The 23,634-nt window shown below is 47.1% G+C and overlaps 1 protein-coding gene across 4 annotated transcripts in view; it reads right to left on the minus strand.

Moving 5' to 3' along the window:
- Nucleotides 1–22,587, minus strand: part of Elf4 (E74 like ETS transcription factor 4) — a 43,519-nt gene extending 20,932 nt beyond the window's left edge. For 3 of the 4 annotated variants that reach the window (XM_090325875.1, XM_090325876.1, XM_090325873.1), the window contains exon 1: nucleotides 22,017–22,233. The gene's annotated coding sequence lies outside the window, so the exon portion shown is untranslated. Of the gene's footprint in view, nucleotides 1–22,016; nucleotides 22,234–22,318 lie in introns of those variants that run through there. The other variant, XM_090325874.1, reaches the window with a different exon arrangement.
- Nucleotides 22,588–23,634: the final 1,047 nt, after the last annotated feature.

The raw sequence follows: 23,634 nt of genomic DNA on the forward strand, positions 1-23,634 counted from the left end.
CAATCTTGAATGACTTGGAGGGAAAAAGGGGCGTGGGGATGAAAGAATAAAATGAAGTCTGAGGGGATACAACCAACTATAAAATTATGGGAAAGCCAGGCACAGTGGTACATATTGGTGGTTCCTGCTACTCCGGAGGCTGAGGCCGGAGGACTATTTCAGTGTAAGAATGTGAACAATAGGGGCCGGGAGTTTGGCCTAGTGGTGAAAGTGCTTGCCTAGCATGCACGAAGACCCGGGTTCAATTCCTCTGTACCACATACATAGAAAAAAGCCAGAATGGTGCTGAGGCTCAAGTGGTAGAGCTCTAGCCTTGAGAAAGTCCAAGGACAGTGCTCAGACCCTGAGCTCAAACCCAGGACTGGCAAAAAAAAATAATGTGAACAATATAGTGAGGCCCTGTCTCATAAAATAATAAAATAAAAAACAATTATAGTAGAAGAAGCTAGTTTGAAAATGGAGGAGAGGGAAGGATTGGTGGAGTTTGATATATGGATAAAATCTGGATTTTCATGAAAGTGGGATTTGAACTCAATATGAAGAGCATCTGGAAGTTCTCGCAGATTGGTGAACAAGACAGAGGATAGAAAAAGCAGTTCCTTAGGGGAAAACAAAAGTAGTTTGGTCTAGGTACAGAGTAAGTCATGGAGTGGAGAAGACAAGATGGAAGCAGACCAGCTGGAGCAGCTGGAGCAGCTGGAGCCCAGGAGGTGGATCCCAGGGACACTCCAAAGGAGAAAATGATAGATGGTTGGGTAATCCAGTAACTGCAGAGACTCCAAGACACGTAATTCATCCCCCTGGAAGATTGCTAAATGATAAGGAGTGATGGGGGAAAGAAATACTGCAGGACAAGGAGTTCAGTACTTGGATGGTTGAACTGTTTTGAAAACTCCAAGATTAATAGGGACAAAAAGGGAAGATAAAGGCATTTTGTAAAACCTCCACATTTTTTCCTTTTAAACAAGGTCTTGCTATGTAGCCCTGGCTGCCCTCAAACACACTGTCCTCTGTTTTCTAAGTGATACGAGCACAGGTGTGCACCATCATGCCTGGCTTCAAGCCTCTGGTGTCTGAGGCTAGGCATTCAGAGCAGAAGTACCTAGAGAGATACTATGTCCATATGGGGTGGGTACAACACCAGGTGGTGTCAATAGAGTATGTACTGAACGCCACATCCCCACTTCACAGCCACAGGAAAACCTGCTTGCTTCCAATGAGGAGGGAGGCAGGAAGGGAAAAAAACAGAAACACTGACCAGAGACTAATTAAATTCATTAGTGGGTTTTTTAGAAGCTGGGGTATTCTGTGACTGGGCACCAACAGGATATTAAGTCAGATAACTTTTTATTGAAGGCACAGTGCTCTTTGTCAAGGTCCCTGCCAGAGCTTGTCCTAGAAACTGATGTGGAGGCTCAGATCTGGGCCCTCTTGGGAGGAGGGGCTTGAGAGGAAGTTCTCTGTGCTCAACATTGGCTGTCCTTCCCAAATGACCCCTTCCTCTCCAGGCCAGTCAAAGCAAAATGCAGTAGTCCAGGCACAAAGCCCTGAGTCCTCGCATGATACAAAGAGTGCCAGAAAGTTAAGGTAGGAGAGCAGCTAAACCTGAAGCGCAGCCTCAGCTCTGGAAGTCACTAAGAACGACTGGTCCAGGGTTTCCCCTCTCTCCTCCACACTACTGAAACCTCGAGAGGAGCCCTGAAAGATCAGTACACTTCAGACACCATGTCTCATTATCCAACTTCAGACACCAGGTCCTGGAGGGATGGGAAGTGATTTATTCCAACTCACTTATCTAGTCACCGTGACTCCCGGGTGACCCTTCTTCCTCCTTTCCTCATTGTCTCCCAGCATCCTCAACAAAGGCAACCCTTTCCTTTTGCAGAATGACAGTGGCCAAAGATTCAAGGCTGGCAAATAACAATAAGGCCACACCACATGTGCAGAATGCATTTAAGTCTCACAGTGGTTCCCCACCTCCAGCCTTTGTTCACACTGTCCTCCCAGGCCAGCTATATCCCTTTCCAGCCACTGGGGGTTCAATTCCTATATATCCTTCAAGATTGGAAGCAAACGTCACCTTCGTTTGAAAGCCTTGCTTGCTTCCTCTCTACCTGGGCATTCTGTCTTCTCATCCCCTTGACACCTTAGCTCAGCTAGTGAGCTCCAAGAAGGGACTGCTAAATTATGGGTCACATTTAAATTGGGGAGAGATCTGTTTGTTTTGTATGTAGCCCATGGGCTAAGAATGATTTTTCATTTGAACAATGATTGAGGAAAATACAAAACAAGGACATCTCATGACACATGAAAATGATGTGAAATTCAAATTTCAGTGCCCATTAATAAGGTTTCATTGGAACATAGCTATGCTCTTTTGTTTACATGTTGTTTATGGCTACTTTTGCCACATAGTTTTTTTTTCCAGTCCTGGGAACTCAGGGCCTGGGCCCTGTCCTTGAGCTTTCTCAAGGCTAGTGCTCTACAACTTGAGCCACAACACCATTTCTGGCTTTTTCTGTGTATGTGGTACCATGGAATTGAACCCAGGGCTTTGTGCATGCTAGGCAAATACTCTACCATTAAGCCACACTCCTGGCCCCTTATAAATAGTTTTGACGGAGTTTATATGTGTCCCAAAGCCAGAAATATTTGCTCTCTGGTTCTTTACAGAAAGCTTTGCTGATCCGTGGACTTAAAGGCCTCACTCCCCTTCAGAGTGAATAAATTCATCAAGTTCATTCCAAGAAGAATGTCACAGAGCCCTGGGGGTGGAGGTGCCTGGGGGAGGTGTGGAACATTAAACACAGACTCAGCAGATTTTCATCAGTGAGACCCAGTCCAGAGTTAAACCCTTCACTTCTCGCCCTGGTTCAATCAGGCAGTGATCTTTTCTTTTCTTTTTTCCCCCCAGTCCTGGGGCTTGAATTCAGGGCCTGGGCTTTGCCCCTGAGTCTCTCTGTGCTCAAGGCTAGTGCTGTACCAATTGAGCCACAGTACCAGTTCCGACTTTTTCTATTTATTTGGTACTGAGGACTCGAACCTAGGGCTTCATTCATGATAGGCAAATACTCTACCACTAAGCCACATTCCCAACCCTGCTGTGACCTTTCAATAAGGCACTTCTGCTTTGTCTGCCTTGGTTTCCTCATCCACACAGTGAGAGGATTGGGCTGGATGATCAGAGGCCCTTTTCAGCTCTATGATTTATAGAACTAGCAATGCACTATATTTCCAGCTCACTTTGTCTTGAGCAGGTACAGTCCTGATCATTCACTCTCAGAATTAGAACTCTAAGGTTCCCCTGCCCAACTGTGGTTTTCTGCTGCCCCAGGGAGGGTTCTACACTCACCTGCCCCACCCTCCCTTCCTTTCTGCTGACCTGTCTGCCTTGCTCTCCTAAATCCTCCCCTACACAGTGAAGATGAGATCCTCTGGCCCAGCATGGCCTGCCCCTCCCTCCAGTTCCCTTCCACTGGCTAGGCTACAAGCCTCCCCTTTGCTAACGGAGGGCAATAGGGAAGGGGCTCTCACCCCTGTGCAGCCTCCCAGGGCTCACAACAGACTGGCTGGGAACAGGAGATGAGGCAGCTGTCACCGCACCCCTGCTCTACCAGAGGAAGCAGCCCCTCACTGCCATTTCCTGTCCCAGGGGTTTCAGCAGTTTCCCCTTAGAGCCTACAGGCCCTCCCAGCCCAGGTCATAGAGTACAGAGAGGAGGGTCCCTCACAGGAAGGCTGAGGAGACAGCTGTCTACACATGGGGATGTAGCAGCTGCTGTTCTACCCGCAGTTTCGTGGATAGAGTCAGCTGCAAAGAGAGGCCATTACCTGGTGAGAAGATGAGGCTGTTGCCACAAACCGTCCCCAGTCATCAGATGGGTGAAAAATGAGTAAATGGCTTGACTTAGCTATGGCCTTCAGGGATAGCAGAGTGAGCCTGGTCTTGAAGAACTGGATAACAACCTCAAGTGTTAAATGCTGAGGCCAAGGACCAGTAGGCACTAGCTTGGGGGTGAAGGGAGAGGGGCTTTGGATGAAAAAAACTACTTAAAGCAAAAAGGCCTAGGGAGCCAGGCACATATAATAGTAGCTACTCAGGAAGCAGAGATCTTGAAGCAGGATAACTTAAGGAAACAGAGGCCTGTGAACACAACTCAAAAATATAAATGCTATCTTTGCTTCAAAGAGAGACAAAAGGATGTATATCTTCCTGAGGGATGCATATCTCACCCAATTTAGCAGCTAGCTAACAAAATGTATGCCTTCCTGAGAAAGCTCAAGCTACCTGCCCAAATACACATAACAGGGCTTCTTCTTGCCTCAAGCTTTCATGTTTTATGGCATTCTTACTTAGAAATTCAAAGTAACCCCAGGTGTAGTCAGAGCAAAGACAAAGCACCTATCTTAGCATAACATTGAAGCCAGACCCTCTTTCCTTTACCTTAACAATACCCCAGCACCCCAAGGAGCTGTGTGCTTCTCTCTCTCTCTCTCTCTCTCTCTCTCTCTCTCTCTCTCTCTCTCTCTCTCTCTCTCTCTCTCTCTCTCTCTCTCTGTCTCTCTGTCTCTCTCTGTCTCTGTCTCTCTCTGTCTCTCTCTCTGTCTCTCTGTCTGTCTCTCTCTGTCTCTCTGTCTCTCTCTCTCTCTCTCTCTCTCTCTCTCTCTCTCTCTCTCTCTCTCTCTCTCTCTCTCTCTCTCCCCCTCTGTCTCTGTCTCTCTCTCTGCACCCACACTCTGTAAGAGTGTGCCCCTGCCCTTCTGTTTGCTTTTTGTCTTTTGGGGGGTTGCCTGTTTGTTCATTTACTTAATAAAGCTCTGCCAAATTTTCTGTCTATGGTGATTTGTCCAGAAATTCTTTTTCTGCGACAGAAGTCAAGGACCCTAAGTGAAGAGTTCCTATATTTAAAGGGAAGCTTTGCTAAACCTCACCTCCATCCGGTGAGGATTTCATTTAGACTTAACCCTGGCAGGAAAGTCCCTGAGATTCTTACCTCCAACTAACAAGCAACAAAAATGCTGGTACTGGAGGTAGGGCTTAAATGGTTGAAATAGCCAAGCAAGAAAGTAAAACCCAGAAGTTCAAGCCCCAGTACAGGCACAAAAAGGGGAAGGAGGCCTTGGGGACAATAAGCTAAGGATGAGGCGTTAGTTCAAGGGGACGTTATTTAATGTCACTTGGTAATTTTTCCCTGAAGGCAATCATCCTTAACATCAGTGGACAGAACTCAATAATATAACACATGTGGGTGGAAAGTTGTAGCCATTTCTGGGGGAGGGATCAAGGAACTCCTATTCTGAAGTGGCTGCTGACTGATTTGGTCTGGTGGCTTCCACTGAAATACTTCTGGGTGTTTGTGCAGGTGGGGTCCTAGCAGTAGGGTTGAGTGCCTATAAGATATCCTGTGAGCATGTGATCACTGGGTAAGACCTTCCCAACACTCTGGGTCAGAAGAGTAGTAAGAGTCCAAGGTCTTGGATATCTGCCTATCACAGAAACTGTACAATGGTCTAGAAGTGTTGATGCCTGAGATGAGGGCTTGGCAGTAGAGGACAACAATCACCTAGGCCTGCCCCTGTGAAGTTCAAGTAGCAGTGAAAGAAGCCCAGGGAACTCCTAGGAGAGACAATTCTAGACAGGACATCAAAAATATCGTAGAGAAAAGTGAGGGAAGGGGTAGGCTGTGAAGTAGGAGTGAGAATGATGAATGAGGTGACATCGATCAAGACACACTGTTCACAAACTGCTTTGTTGAATGGCAATTCCTTTGTACAACTACTTGAAGTTAATAAAAAAACATTCAAGAAATAAACAATAAAAAATAAGGAAGTCATTGCAATTGTCAGTATAAGAGATAATATAAACCAGGCACCAGTGGCTCACACCTGTACTCCTAGCCACTCAGGAGGCTGAGCTATGAGGAACAGGGTTCAAAGCCAGCCTGAGCAAGAAAGTCCTAGTCTCTTATTTCCAATTAATCACCATAAAACTGGAAGTGGTACTGTAGGTCAATGTGGTAGAGTGCTAGGCTTGAGTGAAAAAGCTCATCAGAGACAGTGCCCAGCCCTGAGTTCAAGGCCCACAACAAAAGAGACAGGGACAGAGAGACAGAGACAGAGACACAGAGAGAATATGTACTCATCTCTTTTAATGGTTTTGTGAATATAAAGTAAGAAAACTATGTAAAAGAAAAAATAGACATAATAGAGCAGTAAATCTGTGCAAAGTATACTGTATACATCTATGCAATGATTACACCAAAATTCTCTTGTACTATTGATGGATACTAATAAAAATAGTGATGGCACTAAAGAATGAGAACTCTTATCTCCAATTAACTACTAGAAAACCAGAAGTGGCATTGTGGCTCAAGTGGTAGGGCAGTAGCCTTGAGCTGAAGAGGTCAGGAACAGTGCCCGGGCCCACAGTTCAAGCCCTACGACCAACAAAAAAAAATAGTGATGGTGTGTGATTTTAGTCCCAACATAGGAGGTAGAGGCAGAAGGATGAAGCTTTCCAGGGTTCCAGGCCAGCCTGAGATGCATAACAACTAGAAGAACAGCCGGAACTGTTAGTTAAGACTTGGTCTCAAAAAGAAAATGAGATGATCCTGATACCATGTCAGCTCTGAAAGGTCATTTTTTCACCTCTGATCAAGAGCCCTGGCCACCCAGGCATCCTGACAAGAGAGCAGGGTTCTTCTTTTCCCTCTTGCTAAGTTCCTCAAGACTAAGAACCACCCACCTCCCCCAAAGTGGGGCCCCATTGCTCCTCAGGGAAGGGCCTGATTCTCCACCCCTGCAAGTTGAAGTATACATTGCTTCACAGCTGGTATGGGAGACACCAAGGAAGCCTCAGAGACAACATCTGGATATGCACCTGGGCTCCTGCCAGCCCCTCCCTACATCTGCAGTGCAAACCAGGCTTTGGTTACAGCCAACTCAAAGCTAGTGGCACGTGTTTAGAAAGCACAGTGAGCCTGGGAGGTGCCAGCTCAGGGTGAGCCCTTGTGGGGCTGGCACCAGAGACTGCTTGGCTTAGGACTGTGGGTGTGGCCTCAACCATGGCCTGCTAGAGGAGGGGCAGAGGGGTGTGGGTGCTTGTTTAAATGTGAGCAAGATTTTTTTTTCCTGTGGCCTCTGATAGCAGTTCAAGTTTCCCTCCCATGCTTCTGGGAATGGGGGCCAAACAGTAAAAATGACAGGGTGACAGGGTGGAGCACAGAGAAGGTGGCAGGGATTTACAGCTCTGGGGCACGAGCTGTGGGATTGGTGCTGTGCCAGGCACTGTCTGGACATGATCTTCTTTCATTCTTAAAATATGGCTAGTAAGTGGCAGCAGAGCCAGGGTTTAAAGTCAGGTTTATTTCCAACTACTACTCTCTTTGGACCTTGTTTTCAGTGAAATTCACTTTGGTAATAGTCCTGTTTTAACAAGCAGGAAGGAAGCTTAAAAGAGATCAAGCAACATGTCCAAGTCCAGAATGGGAGCACAACTAGGCATAGTAGTACATAACTATAATCTCAACACTCAGGAATCTGAGGCAGGGAGATTGAATTCAAGGCCAGCTTGGGCTACACTGAGAAATCCTGTCTCAACAAAGGGTAGAGGGGGATCTTTCCCTTTTTTGAATCTCAGTGACTATCTATCGGAATTGAAGACTCAGAGCCCTTAGGAGTTCAGCAGAAGCTTCTCCAGCCCAGGTTACAAATTGAAGCTGAATTAGCTGTAATAAGCAAAGTCTAACTTCCGGGACCAGGTCTGTACCAAAATATGGTGTCAATTTGAGCTTCTGTAACCAGGTATGGAGGATGACCATTATGGAGTACGAGACTTAGGGAGGAGATGTGAAAGCTGATACTCCTGAACCTTAAGATCCAGAGTTTGGGGCTCCAGATCTGGGGTAGCTATGACATGTTCTCTGCCCCATAAATACACAGTTGTTCTCAGCTCACACATCATGCAAGCGTGGCTGCTTATCATGGGGTGTTGGTTCACATTTATTCAAATATTTATGGAAAACTAGACCTGAGCAGTTCATATGTGCCAGACCATGGCTAAGGACTTATTCACAGGGCCCATTCTATTTCTCTGTTGTGAGGTCTCTGTAGCCAAGTTCCCAATATGCTGAATTAGTACATTTGTCCAAACAATTTTACTATAGTTTCCCCATGTGCCCTTCCCTCTTCTCCCCCGCACCACAATGTATCTACAGCAAGTACCACTTCAAAAGTGAGGCCCAAGGGGCTGGGAAGAAAGGGGAAAGACTGCTAAAAGGTATGCAGTTTCTTTAGGAGGGGATAAAATATTCTAAAATGGATTGTGCTAATGCTTTGCAGTTTTGTGAATATACTGAAAAAAAACTGAGGTGTACCCTTTCAGTAGATGAATTTTATGATAGGTGAACTATAACTACTATAGCTATGATCTTTAAAAAAAAAACAGCCCAGGGCTGGGAGTTTGGCCTAGTGGTAGAGTGCTTGCCTAGCATGCATGAAGACCAGGGTTCAATTCCACGGTGCCAAATCCATAGAAAAAAAAAGCCAGAAATAGTGTTGTATCTCAAGTGGTAGAGCTCTAGCCAAGGACAGTGCTCAGGCTCTGAGGACTGGCAAGAAAAAGAAAGAAAAAAAAAACAGCAAAGAGTCTACCCAAGATTATGTGCAAGCTGAGAACTTCTGAATTATGACTCTAAAGATCTTTCCTTCTGCAAGGCCCCCCTGTAACCCTCAACAAGGTTTAGTAAAGTACAGGTTCAGCCAGTGTGCAGGGCAGGTCCAGGCTTATGCATAAGGGCTGGGGGCTGGACCTCCCACATCAGGAAAGGCAGTGGAAACACTCCAGACCAGGGGCTGGAATTTCATGTCCATCATTCTCACGGCTCCACCTCTGGCCTGCTGGATCTCAGTTTTCCTATCTGTAAACTACAATGCAACAGTCTCTCAATCCCTGTGCTAAAGGCTGCACTGGCTCTGATTTTCTGAGGTTCTAACTAGAAGGTGTTACAAGACTGAGTAGAACAGCTTCTTCAGCCATGTGGCTCTTCTCAGAGGACTGCAGGACAACGTTGACACAATTGACACAATTCTGGATTCCAATTGATACTTCTCAGTGACAGTGATGACGACAAATTTCCTGTAACAATCAAATTCTCTCAGGCAATTGTTCTTGTGAGTTTCTACATGGGGGTAGTTTGGTTCTGTGATTTCCCCCTGGCAGTGCTAGGTGGCAGAACAACCTATAACAGAGACCCATTGATCATATCCTTTTGAGATGTCGGGAACCTGGTACTTGGCCTCATGCCCAGGCAGCCAGCCCCACCTTGTGCTGAACTTGCCTCCACTGAGTTGGGAGCAATCATCCAGTGGCTACTGCTCTAGCCCCTGCTGGACAGGATGTTTCCACATCAAGCCCCACTTCCTGCAGCTAAGCCTGGGCTCCGGTTTCCCCCCTCTTTTGCCATCTGGTTGCCTGCCCTCTGCCCCCTCCCCTTGCTGGGTGTTTACAAGCTGCCTTATCAGCCTGGGGAATCTGGGCCTCACCCAGCCAGCACCAGGCCCAGCCCAGACAGCCTGCCCAAGGCTCTACCTGCTCTTTTTCATCACTACTGGCACCCACAGCCCAACCCAGAGTGCCCTGGCAAGCAGGGAGTGAGGATGAAGGCTGGTGGCCTGGCAGAGGCTTCAGAGCTCCAGGCCCTGAGTGACAGAGTAAAACCTGAATATTCATAATGGTCCACCAAACTTGCTAGGTTGGGGAAGGCTGGCTTTCTTTTATAATTATCTCTGTCTGTAGGCTATGGGGACAGGAATGAATTATGTCTGGGCTGCCGAGGAGACTAACCTTAGCCTAGAGGACATTAATGGCTCTTCTGTCCTTAGCTACCAAGAGATGAAACTGAAAGCTTCTGAGAATGCAGGTAGGGTTTTTTTTTCTTTTTTTCTAACTATAGATTGCCATAAATGCCCCAAGGCTAAAGGTGGAGTTGAATGAGGGGCTGTGGAGTGAGCTTGGTAGAAAGTAAGGCTCAGTGTTGGCCAAACCACACCCAGACTTCAGAACGTCAGAGGTCTCAAGCTCTCCCTCCCACTCCAGGACAAGTTCACTTTCTCAAATGCTGAGATGAGGTCAAAGCCCAATCACTGAACAAATCAAAAGACTTTCCTCCAGAACTTAGGCCTCTTTTTTTTCCAATGTGCATAAACCAATAGGCTGAAGGTGTGGCTCAGCACATGAGTACCTACCTAGTAAGAATGGAGGCCCTGAATTCAAACTCCAATACTACCAACACAATGTGTTTACACTGAAGAAGACAAGGGTGGAGACAGATGTCAGGCAAATGAAAGTGTTGCAGGTAATGGATTTCTCATTCAGCACTTTGGGCTAAAATTTTCCAAGTTCAAGTTTGGATCTATCTTATAGTCAAGTCCCATGGGGACAGGCCTACTTACCTAAGCTGACCAGGCCTCAAAGTGGGAGTCAGAGCTACACTTTAAATCCAGTTCATTTTCAGGGTTCTTCCATTTTAACTATATTTGAGCAGTAGATTACAACACTCACACTGAAGAGAAAATGTTATACTTTAGAGAACTGTTAGGAGACCAAGATCTTCTAGCTTCTTTGAATACAATTCAGGAGTTTAATGCATTTGGGTAAGAAAGGTTAGAAAAACCCAGCTAAGACATCTTTGTCATTAATGGGCTCTGTAACCACAGGCAGGCCATGTCACATGGCTCTCAAACCCTTGCCTGCCCCCACTAGAGAATTCCTGTTATCCAGAACTCCTTGCTGGCTTGCTGAACTTGCACAGTCTGTTAGTCAGACTCCACATTTCTTCCCTATAGCAAAACTTTCAGACTGCCATCTCATCTCCCCAAGGACAGCTTTCCCTACACTCAGAAAAATCCCAAGTCATTGAGTATTCAAGTGCTAATATAGGTTAATAGAGCTGATACAGGTTTAACATGTCTCCTCTCTCTTCCACACATTTTCTTTTTTTTCAGACAAGATCAGGAATTATAGCTCAGAATAAACTAGAACATGAAATACTAATGCCTTAGCCTCCCACGTGCTAGGGTTACAGGCATGGACCACTGTGTCCACAGTCTTATTATGTTGCCCAGATTGGCCTCAGACTCCTGCACTTCTAAGTTCAAATCCATCATCCTCTTTAAGTATCCCATGTAGCTGGGATTATAGGCATGGACCACTGAACTCAGCTCATATTTTCCTTCTAAGAGATAATTTGGATCTACCATGATTTTACTTAAGGAGGCTTCAGGGGGAGAAGTAGGGGAAGACCAGGAGGTACATGAGCTAGAAGGTGCTGTCTGTTGTCACATCCGCAACTCTCCATGCCTGTGGTCAGTTAGGAAGATAGGGAATGTGTGTATGGAAGTCCTTTAAAAAGCAAAAACCAGGGGCCGGGGGGAGGGAAATGAGGACCAAGACATGAGGAAGGATATCAATGTATGTGTATTAATGCACCTTCTATCTGGCGAATATAATGTAACCCTTCTATTAATTACAATAAAAAAAAACCAGGGGCCAGGAGTTTGACCTAGTGGTAGAGTGCTTGCCTAGTATGCACAGAGACCCTGGTTTGATTCCTCGGAACCACACACATAGAAAAAGCCAGAGGTGGTTCTGTGGCTCAAGTGGTAGAGCTCTACCCTTAAGAAAGCTCAAGGACAGTGCTCAGGCCCTGAGTTCAAGCCCCAGGACTGGAAAAGAAAGCAAAAACCAGGCTTAGTGTGGCTTAGTGGTAGCATGCATGAAGCCCCGGGTTTGATTCCTCAATACCACATAAACAGGGAAGGGGGAATCCAGAAGTGGCACTGTGGTTCAAGTGGTAGAGTGCTAGCCTTGAGCAAAAGAAGCTCAGGGACAGTGGCCAGGCCCTGAGTGCTAGCCCAGGACTAGCAAAAAAAAAAACAAAAAACAAAAAAACAGCAAAATCCTAGGCCTGATGAAGCAAAAAGCCCTCTTTATGCCTAGTAGGGAAGATCAAGTTACAATCTTGGCCCTGCTCTACCTAACTCCTCCCTTGACCTCTGAACTGGCACCAACTTCTCTTCTAGGACACATATTGAGATCTGTGGCTATAGCCACAGCACCGTACTACTTACAGAGCCCTAGAGTCCAAACTCATCTGACCCCACCCTACCTACTCAGCCTTGTTTCCCATGATTTCCCAACTCAAGCTGGGCTTCAAGCCCAGTGGTCTCCTCATGGTCCCTTGAGGGAACATTCCAGGCTCATTCACGGAGTTTCTCAGGCCTGCCATGCCCTAGCTGCTCCTTTTTGGCTAATCAAATAGTGCCAGTAGGGCAAGGTCCCAACCAAGTCCCTCACCCTAAAGGAGCTAGTTATACACCCATGACTACAGTATATATTTATGGAGCCCCCTTTTTAACCAAGTCATAATCTTTATGTTCCACCACAAGTTCTCTTAGCCCACATGATCCTGTGTTGCTCTTTAAGAAGTTCGCTTCTTCCAACAGGAAGTAAAATACAAGGGATCAAGGCCTATTTCAATGTCTCCTGACTCTAACACCAGAATAAGCATTTTTGAATTAAGTCTATATAAATTCTCAACCCAGAAGTCCTGATAGATGGAAGGGCAACTAGCTAGCATTGCAGCAGTGGTACAATTAGGAGACAAAGGTCTCCGGGGATCCAACATTATTTTCCCCTCTCTTCCATCACGTTTCTGTGATGAGCACATATGTCAGCTCAAGTCATCTGTGCAAGCATTATTCAGTAGGCAGTTAATGATCGGGTTATCCTCAAAGCATTCCCTTTATGTGCTAAACCACAGAGTTGCCATCCTTGGAATGTTAGGTGCTAGTCTAGTCTGATCACTGGATCCTTAGGAAAAACTTCCCGAAGCTGGATCAGGTTTAAAAGCTACAATGATTCCAGAAAATAGGTTGTGAAAAGAAGTATATGAGGGCAAACTTTTTTTCTTGTGACACATGTTCTTGGAAGTGGAGGTGTCACTCAAGTGGTAGAGTGCTGGCTGGCCTTGAGGAACAAAGACAAGTTCAAGCCATGTACCAGCATAAGTGTGGGTGGTATTGTTCTCTAGCCCAGGCTTACCTCAACCTCTTTGTCTTCTGCCTCAATATCCCAAGTAGTTTGGACTACAGGTGTATACCCCTGTGTCCAGACAAACTTTTGTTAGAAGAGACCTTTAGTCATCTTGACAGACAAAGGTGAAAGGGCTATGATTGGCATATGCTCCAAAAATGGGTTTGAAGTGCAAATAATAGAGTCCTATTTTACAAATGTATGTTAAAGTCAAGGTGCTGCTTAAGCACTGTTGCTGGATGTTGGTGGCTCATGCTTGAAATCCTAGTTACTCAGGAGGCTGAGATCTGAGGATCACAGTTCAAAGCAGCCTGGGCACAAAAGTTTATGAGACTCTTATCTCCAATTAACCACCAGAAAACCAGAAGTGGCGCTGTGCCTCAAATTGGTAGAACATTAGCCTTGAACTGAATTGCTTAAGGATACCACCCAGGCCGTGTTCAAGCCCCACAATCGCTCCAAAAAAAGCACTATCTAAAATAACAGTAACATCAAGCACACAGAATTATAAAATAACAATAAAAACAAAGCCAAACATACCTGTTTCAACAATGATTGCAATATATCCATATGCAAGTGTAAAAAGAAAATGATACCAACAACTGAATTCTAAAATTGATATGGTATAGCGAAGGACTTAAAATAGCCAAAAGAAAAAAAAGGGAACAAAGCTGAAGGGCTAACACCACGTGGTTTCAAGAATGATTATAAAAGCCGGGTGCTAGAAGCTTACATCTGCAATCCTAGATCTCTAGGAGGCTGAGATCTGAGGATCGTGGTTCCAAGCCAGCCCAGGCAGGAAAGTGCACAACTCTTATCATCAATTAAGCAGCAAGAAGGCAGAACAGATAATATGGCTGAAGGGGAAGAATGCCAGCTTTGAACAGAAAAAGATACAGCATAAGTGTCTAAGTTTAAGCTTCAGTACTGGCACTCCCCACACCTTCACCCCCCGAAAAAGGAGCAGCTTAAAACAAAAAGGTCTCCCATACCCAGTTTTGGTGATGATGAACAATTTGGAATTTTCACCCCCTAATCGTGGGATTGCAAAATGGTCCATCGAAAATAGTTTGGTAATTTCTTAGAAAACTGAACCTTCACAACTTTATGAACCAGTTATTCCTGTCTTAAGTATTTAACCAAGAGGGGAAAATATATACCTATATAAAGATTTATACACAGATGTTCATAGCAACTTTGTTTGTAATAGTTAAAGACCGGAAAAAACATCCAATGTCCATGGCTGATGAATGAATAAACAATGTATGGTTTATCCACACAATAGGATGCTACTTTGCAATAAAAAGCAATGAAATACTGGTATACGCAACAACAAGGATGAAATCTTACAATAAATATGCAGAGTGAAAAAATCCAGACCAAAAGAGACGACATGCTTTATATGATTCCAATTATAGAAAAGTTTAGAAAATGCAAACTAATCTATAGTGACAGAAAGCAGAATGGCGGTACCTCAGGCTGGGAGGGAGAATTGCAAAGGGAACTTTGAGGGAGCTAAGGCCCATGTTCATCCCCACCATCCTGGTAATGGTTTCATGGGTATATACACATGTCAAATACTATCAAATTATACACTTGGAAATCATATATCATCATATATCAATATGACTTCAATAAAGCTGTTAAACAAAAAAGAGACAGAAAGGACCCCAGACTGAATTATAGTCACTAGGAGTATAATAGCAGTAACACTAATACAATTTCAACCTGCAACTAACTTCACCATGTAATACTACCTTGAAGTACTAGTTAAGACAAAAACAGCCACATTCCAATGTTCTCCTGAAAGACATCGTCTTGGATGTCACCAGTGGGCTGAGATTCTGAGACTTAGAACTTATCTTGAGTACCAATTATGATGGGCTTATGTGTTGATTTTATTTCCAGTCCTGAGGCTTGAACTCAAGGCCTAAGCACTTCCTTGTGTTTTCTCAAGGCATTTGAGGCCATTTGAGGCACAACACCACTTCCAGCTTTTTCTATGTGTATGGTATCGAGGAATCTAACCTAAGGCTTCGTGCATGCTAGGGAAGCACTCTACCACTAGGCCACACTCCTGGCCTTGGGCTTTTGTGTTTTATCTCTTGCTCATGCTCAGCTCAATGTCACTGTCTCACGGAACTTGGAATACCCCTCAAACACAGCCAATGGTCACTCTTTCCTCTTTTGAAAGACCATCTTCCTTTTCACCTCCAGGAAACCTTCCTCCAAGAAGCCAAAGAAGAATGAGCCATCCATCAAACCTCTCATTGTGCAATGTTCAAATACTAGATGCTGTGGGCTGGCTGTCATGTCAGTTCCAACCTGCTATAAGGCCAAGTATGTGTGTTAGTGCACACAGAGTAGGGTTTAGAAAGTCTTTAAGTGGGACCTGGGCCTGTTGTGTGTGTGTGTGTGTGTGTGTGTGTGTGTGTGTGTGTGTGTGTGTGTGTGTTTAGGATCAGTGTGGTGCCAAGAAAGTGTTACTTAATGAGGCAGGTGTTTTCTGTGCATGGATTCTTACAGACTGAGCAGAGCTGCACTCACCTCTATGATCCTAGGAGGCATTATAGGAAAAAGACAGATTTATCTCCTCAGTGTCCATCTCAGTACCTCCCTGTTATCAGGTCATCAGGCATTTGGAGTGGTTAGGGCAGAATTGCCCACCCTCCCATTCCTCAAGGCCTAAAAGTCCCAACGTGATGGGTTAGTGGAGTGCGGGCTTCAGGGGTGGTCCACGCATAGCCCACTTTCTCCTGGGTTCCTGTCCTAGTGGGTGGTCTCAGGCTGCTCAAACAAACCCAATCCAGTCAACAGCAGATGGAACATGCGAGGCACCGTCTGAGAGGACTCAGGAATGGCCCTCAGCCCCTGAGGACTTTTCAAGGTACAAGCAGTACCTCAGTTCAATCGAAGGCCAAAGCATCGGGCCCACAGGCACCCAGCATATGTGCAAGCCAAAGGGGGAAAGTGAGCAGTGGTCAGCCAGTTGGCGCTCAGAATTCTTCTCCCAGGAGAGCAATAACCACAAAACTGATGATTGCTAAATTGCCCCCAGGGGTAGAACGTTAGGCCTGCTCTCAAAGGAACAAACTTCCTGTGACTACTCCAACAGTGATACTCAACATGAAGGCGGTGAAAGGAAAGAGATGACCATGTTAACACAAACACTGAAAACTTGAGAGCCACCAAGTACTGCTCAAAAAGGTGTCATATATTATTCACTCTCTCTGTATCTCTGACTCTGTCTCCTCAGCCTCCCCTTATCCTGTGTGATGGTACACTTAACCAAAAGTTAACAGAAAAACTTGGAAAAAATCCTTGGATGTGTGTGGCATACCCTGCCCACACTGCCAGAAAATTGGTTGATGCCAGGAGCTTGGCAAAGTAAGGGGTTTGTGGAAGGGAAATGATAAGAACAACAGTAACACAACCACAGGAATAACAACAATGATGAGGATGACAACAACATAATAATAAAGCCAATGAAGTCTTTGGTAGGCAGTTGCCATGTACCAGGTGCTAATTCAGATGCTTTATAGATAGCATCTCATTTAATTCCCAATTCAACACTGTGAAATGGGCACAGAAGATTAGTGTGGTTAAAGTTAACTAGCCCATAGTCACCCAGCCATGGTGTGGTAGGTCTAGGATGTGAAAGCAGAAAGCCTGTACTCTTCCTCTAGATAAAAGAAGTTTATGCTGTTAATCTGGAAGGCCCCAGGAAGCTTCAGAATGGGCAAGATCCTCCCACTGGGACAAGAAAATGGCTCATCCAAAAGTTGGGGACCCAAGTCAAAAGTTTTATTCAATCTGAACAAGCTACTTAACCTCTTGGTTCTTTTATTTATTTATTTTTGGGTAGGTCAATGGGCTTGAACTCCAGTCCTAGGCACTATCCCTGAGCTCTTTTAACTTAAGGCTAGCAGTCTACCACTTTGAGCCATATCATCACTTCCCGTTTTTTGGTGGTAAACTGGAGATAAGAGTCTCACAGACTTCCCTGCCCCAGCTGGCTTTGAAATAGGATCCTTAGATCTCAGCCTCCTGAGTAGCTAGGATTGATTACAGGTGTGCCCTACCAGCACCCGGCAGCTTCTTTATTCTTGTTAGCTTCTTTAAGAAATGTTTTGGCCGGGTTCAGTGACTCACGCCTGTAATCCTATCTACTCAGGAGGCTGAGATCTGGGGATCGAGGTTCAAAGCCAGCCCGGGCACTAAAGTCCATGATACTCTTATCCCCAATTAACTACCAGAAAACAGGAAGTGACACTGTGGTTCAAGGGGTAGGACAATAGCCTTGAGCTGAAGATCTCAGGGACAATGCCCAGGCCCACAGTTCAAGTCCCATGTCCGACAAGAAAAAGAAAGAGAAAGGAAGAAAGAAAGGTAGGAAGGAAGGAAGGAAGGAAGGAAGGAAGGAAGGAAGGAAGGAAGGAGGGAGGGAGGGAGGGAGGGAGGGAGGGAGGGAAGGAAGGAAGGAAGGAAGGAAGGAAGGAAGGAAGGAAGGAAGGAAGGAGGGAAGGATGGAAGGAAGGAGGGAAGGAAGAAAAAAGAAAGGAAGAAAGAAAGATAGGTTCTGGGGCTGGGCACTGGTGGCTCATGCCTGTAGTCCTAGCTACTCAGGAGGCTAAGATCTGAAAACTGAGGTTCAAAGCCAGCTCCAGCACAAAAAAAAATTGGTGAGGCTCTTATCTCTAATTAACCACCAGAAAACCAAAAGTAGCGTTATGGCTCAATTGGTAGATAGCCTTGAGCTAAAGAGCTCAGGTATAGCACCTAGGCCCAGAGTTCAAGCCCCATGACCTACAAAAATTTTAAACAAGAGATGTTCTGGGGCCGGGAGTTTGGCCTAGTGGTAGAGAGCTTGCCTAGCATGCACAAAGCCCTGGTTCGATTCCTTGGTACCACATACACAGAAAAAGCCAGAAATGGTGCTGTGGCTCAAGTGGTAAAACTCTAGCCTTGAGAATGCCCAAGGACAGTGCCCAGGCCCTGAGTTCAAGCCCTAGGACTGGCAAAAAGAAAAAAAGAAAAGAACTGTTCTGTCACTTTCCCTTGTAGACCCTCCTTTACAGAACAACCTTTACTGCTAGCAGAGTCGCCTCTTTACCCTGGAAGTGTGGTGGTCTCACTTCAGAACACAATTTCACCACTAAGAAGTCAGGGCACATGGGATAGCCAGAGGGAAATTGATAATGGGGTGTCTAATCAGAGGATTTTACTTCACATAAACCCAGCAAGAGTCGAGTTTTCCTTTCCACACAACCATGGGAGATACAGAGGCAATAGAACAAATATATTTTTAGTTCTTGGTGGCCTGGGCAGAAACACATGGAGGCCCTCTAGACTTTAGTTCCTGATAAATATGAAAACCTCTTTTCCTTACCTGAACATCTGGGATTCTATCAGAAGTTTTAAAACCCTAGACAAGGTAGAACCCAGCCAGCCCATAGCTCCTATGAACAATTGTGGCATGTCAGTTTTCCATAGCTTTGTTTTCCCCTACCTCTCTCCTCCCCTCCCTCTGCTTGGTGGCCTGTGTGTCTGCTGGAGAGATTTTGGTTCAGAATAAAATTTTCTCAGCTTGGGTGGCATGGAAGCCTAGCCACCCTTTGTGTCTTATCAATACATGCTGGGGCTCCCTGTCTAGGCCGGCCACTTTGTATGTCCTAACGTGGAGATCAGGGTCTGCATGGAGCCACCCACACTCCATGACCTGGTCTTTTATGTCACATACATTTGCCAAACAATTATCCAGGCTCTGAAGGTCAGTCTGTAGCCAGAGAAGAGAGAGAAAAGCGTCTTTTCTCCCTTTTCTGCCAAGCAAAGTTCCCCCTCATTGCCCCCGCCCCCTTTCAAGGTCTAGCTCTGGCTAGCCCGCCCACATCCTTCACAAAGCCTTCCCTCCCTCCTCCAGTTGCTGCTGACCTCAGAGTCCTGGCTGTGCTGGCCTCTGCTCAGAGGAGCACAATTAGCACCTGACCAGCCCCTGGCCTAGCTGCTAGTCCTCGCCAATGATTGTTTCTGTTTCTTAGTTCTCTCCGCTCCACCACATCCTTTCCTCAGGTTCCCCACGGCTCATAGTGCACACAGTAGGTGTTAATAAATTTCTGCTGAATTGAAACTCAGCAGCCCCTATGTGGTCAAAGCCCTCATAAGCACCCTGACCCGCAGTTTCTTGGCAACCAGCACTGGGGCCCAAGTTACAGGGCATTAGCTGCACAGCTGCTATTATAGATATGTGAGGCTCAGCAGACAGAGATTTGCAGGCAGGTTGGTACTGATGAGAAAAGCCCCTGACCCCGAGGAAAGCATTCATAGGATTCTGGGTTCCTTTCATGACTTTCCCTTTTCCCTTGCCAAACAAATTTTCAGTCTGAGAACTGCAAAGGGAATAAATTGGCAGCCAAGCCAGAAACCCTCTTTGCACCTTAGAAAACAAGGAGTGACAGATAACCAAGGCCAGGTTAGTCCAAGCCTGAAGAGAGAAGGGCACCCAAAGCCCTTTAGCAGGGAAGCCTAGACATAGATATTCAGCGCGCATGCCAGATGTGAGCTTGCCATTCTAGGGGATTTCGGTGTTATGGAGAGTGACTGAAAGTAATGCTATCCTTTCCAATAGCCAATAAATCATACCCTAAATGTTTGCCACTTGAGCCTCTGCAGGGATTGGTCTCCCTTCCCATCTTATCCACCCAAACCTTATAGCAAGCTAAGTACAAGCTTCTGTGGGCAGGCAGTATCCAGACCAGGACCCAGATAAATTCTCCAGGGAAGGACAAGGCTCCAGAATCTGGGGTGCATGGTCCCCCACACTGACTTAGGGATTCATTTATGCAGATGGTTTATCCAATTTCCTTGGACCCTTTCTACAACCCCCTACTCATTTAGCACTATAAAAGAAGATAAACACATGTATTTTGTTCTTTCCCCAATACTATGAGGTAGAACTCCATTGCCAAATAAAGAAACTGAGATGTACACTTGACTGGGGAGACATGGCTAGTAAAGGGTGGTTTCAGAGGCTGGAGGTAAAAATGAGAAAGTTGAGGGGGTGGTGTTATGAAGAAGACCAAAGACAAAGTCAATAGAGAGCTCCCTGGGAAAGTAACACCGTCAGCCAGTGGCTGAGCCTCTCCTACACAGACGCCCTGGGTTTTGCAGACTTAGGGGCATTTTGAATGACACACCAATAAGGCCGATGACAGGATATATCCTCAATGTCTTTATATATTTTTTCCTACAATATACTGCAGAACAGATGGAAGCCACTGTGCCATTAGTTGGGAGGGTGACTTTCAGGCCCCTGCCTTGTCCAGGGGTAGGCGCCAGTTCCTGAGTAACCACGGAGCAAACACAGTTCAGCAAGGGAGGAATGCCAGACATAATTGCAAACAAGCCACTCCTTCGACTCACAGCAAGAGACTGGGTAAGGGTGGCAACGTGGAGCCTACTTCATGCCCCCCCATAAAAGATCTTAGGCTTTGAACCCAGTTTCAGAGGCAAGCACATGTAAGGCAGCCTCTTGTTCCCACTGGCTCCAGGTCCTTCCCCAACATCTTCATATGCCTCCATCTAGTTCTTATGAGCCTGCACTGGATGCACTCAATTAATTAATGGTCAAGGAAGCTCTTCATAATCATGAAAAATCCCAGTTATAAATTGCAAAGAGGGACTGACATTCTTGCTGCACATACGTGTCATGTCAACAGAGAGAACTTGATAGGTTTCCTTCACCTCCCTCTAACCTGGCATTCAGGCCAGGGGTCAGTTCTCAAGGGTTGAGTCCCCAATGGGCGTGCCCACCAGCTGTTGCGGCCAGCAGCCCTAGGGTGGTGACCTCACTTCCGCTCCTACCTCCCAACCTCGCTAGCACTCCTCCCATTTGAGGCCCCACCAGGCCCAAATCGAGAAGTCCAAGGTTAACAGTTCCTCCCCACTTTAAGAGCTAATTAAAATGATTAGCTACAACGAACTGTCAAACATTAACCAGAAGAAGCTGCAGGACTAGACAGGCCTCTATCTTAAGCAGATGGACGAGGGGCTGGAATCAAAAGTGCCATACAATCTTTTCAGCTGGGGTGTGGTTGGGGGGACACTGGGGAGACCTTAGTTGAGCCAAGGTGTCAGAGAGTCAAGATGTGACTCTGGTTAGGAAGGCCAAGTCCCAGGCATATAGTCCTGAGGAAAGTGCAGCAGGGTTGGGGTGCCATTGGGGGTGGGGACGAGGACCAAGACTTGATAAAGTGGCTGTCGCTTGGGAGTCCCTCAAACCTCCAGAGCAACTCTCTCACATTGGGGAACCCGGTGCTGGGCAGCTGCTGAATCCCGAAAGTGGTGGCTGAGGGGGGAACAGAGAAGCAAGGGGCCCAGGAGAGCGGGAATGCTGAATGCCGGAGCGGGAAGGTTGGGGCAGACTAGCAGGGAAACTCCAGCGTCTGCCAAGAGGTGTCTATTTTGGCAATCCATTTTCCGAGTCATAAGTTTACGTGACTTTCTTTGACCCTACGGCATAGATCCAAATGGCCTTAGGGGCGGCTGCTCCAGCTAGGAGCCCAGGCACAGCGCGCTCCATCTCCTGCCCTCAAGCGCTGAGCAATAGAAGAGGGGGGGGGCTACTGTCGGAGTTGGCCCTTCCACGGGACTACGAATGCATGAGACGCGAGAACATTTGGCTTCTCCACTAGGACTTGAGGAAATCGATCCCTCTTCTACGCAGGGATGAGGAGTCTAGTGAGGTTCACAAGCGAGCATACACGCGGCAGAATGAGCAAGGACGGCAGTCCACACACCCATGGCTATCTCACCCTTGCCGAGGGGCCCCCAACCCGGCTCCGGGATCCCAGCGCCCTTGATCTAACACTTGTACAAACTTTTCAGGGGGACTCCACAAGTAATCAGAATAAGCACTATCGACGTACCTGAGGCCAAGGGGTTTACGGGCCAGGCTCGATCGCTGGACTGGGATCCGTCGCAGTGGTACCCCTCCCCGATCGTGGGGCTAAGGCTCAGGTCCCCACCCCCGCCAGCCCGTCTGCTCTCCTCTGGAAAGCAGGGCTGGGTGAGTGGCGCCCGGAGCTTGGCGCCCGGGAAAGGAGAAGTGGAAGTTGAGCGCGGCGCCCGGTCCGTCCCCGTGGCCGCCTGGGCCGTGGTCCCCTCCCTTCTGCCCTCCCTTTTTTCCTCCCAGCCCGCCTGCCCCCGCCGCACCGCGCCCGTGACTCACCTCGGCGCCGGGGCAGGCTGGTCCGGGCGGGTGAGGCGCACGGCTCTCCCACACGTCGCGCCGCCAATGGCAAGTTGGAGGGCAAGATGCAAATACCAGGTGACAGACAGCAGGCGGCCCCGATTTAAAAACAACAAAAAAATAAACCAAACAAAAAACCGAATGAGGGACGAGGTGAGCGGTAGGCGATCACGATGGGCCCCAAGGAGGGCCTGGCCAGGCCAGGCCGAGGGAAAGGGCGGCGGGGACTCGAGTCAGCAAAGATCAGCACTGAGACAACCGAGCAAAAAGGGGAAATTGCACGAGAGACACACGTCCCCTCTGGTGGCGGCTAAGGCGGGCGCGCGAAGGAGGCAGGGCTAGGGGGGAGGGAAAAGCTGGAGGGAGGGACCGACGGGAGGGACGAAGCACAGCGGGCGGGGTGAAGGAGGGACGGGTGAGGGAGAGGAGAGGCATCTCAGTGGAAACAGCGCCCCTCCATTCCACCCCTCCGGCCCCCCGCGGTCGCCAGCATGGCAAGGGAAATTTTGCCAAGGGCCTGCGCAGCCTCTCTTTCCCCTCCTGGCTAGTTCTCCCCGATATGGACAGGAAAGCTAGAATACAGCGCTCCCATTAAGCACACCCACCCCCATTAAGCTTGCAATCAGCGGGGCCCCGGGGCCCTCAGCTCTGACCAGGCATTTCAGAGAGAAGTCCCACACTATGTCCCACAGAGAAATCCATTTCCCCTGGAAGATTCTGGAAGGCTGCAATCGTCCACCCACCTCAGCCTGTGCACTCCATTGGCTTTATGCTTTGGGGAGGGAGTGAGAAGGAGAGAGCCTGCACTCCATTACTCGGTGCCTGCTGTGTGTGGATCTATTTGACCTAGTGATGGGTGAAACCACATGATGCCCAAAGGGTACACTTTGGAAACAATAGGTCAAACCCCCGGAATCCCTGGCCAACTGCATTTTGCAGTTGGTGTCACCAGAGACTCTTTTGGACTTCTAGGGGAGTTGAATCTAGGCCCCAAGTGAAAAGCCTGTAGAATAAGAATCTGTGGCTACCACCACAGGTGCAAAAGCAGCCAGAATTGGGGGGCTGGAAAGAAAAATCAATGTCCACCTTTTTTATGATTGAAGCTAACCTGCTCTACCCGTGCCCACTTGATCCCATGCCCCATGCTCCCTCCCATGCCCTCCTCTGACCTGACTCTCCATCCATACAAGCTCCCACCTTCTCCTATAGCTAACCAGGAAGAACTGGGAAGTGTCGTTAGTTACAGCACTGATGGTCTGAAGGAGAGGCCTAACACCTTGAAAGGGTTACTGGGA

The sequence above is a fragment of the Megascapheus bottae genome, chromosome X, assembly GCF_031878675.1.
Source record: "Megascapheus bottae isolate mThoBot1 chromosome X, mThoBot2.hap1, whole genome shotgun sequence".
Taxonomy (NCBI): domain Eukaryota; kingdom Metazoa; phylum Chordata; class Mammalia; order Rodentia; family Geomyidae; genus Megascapheus; species Megascapheus bottae.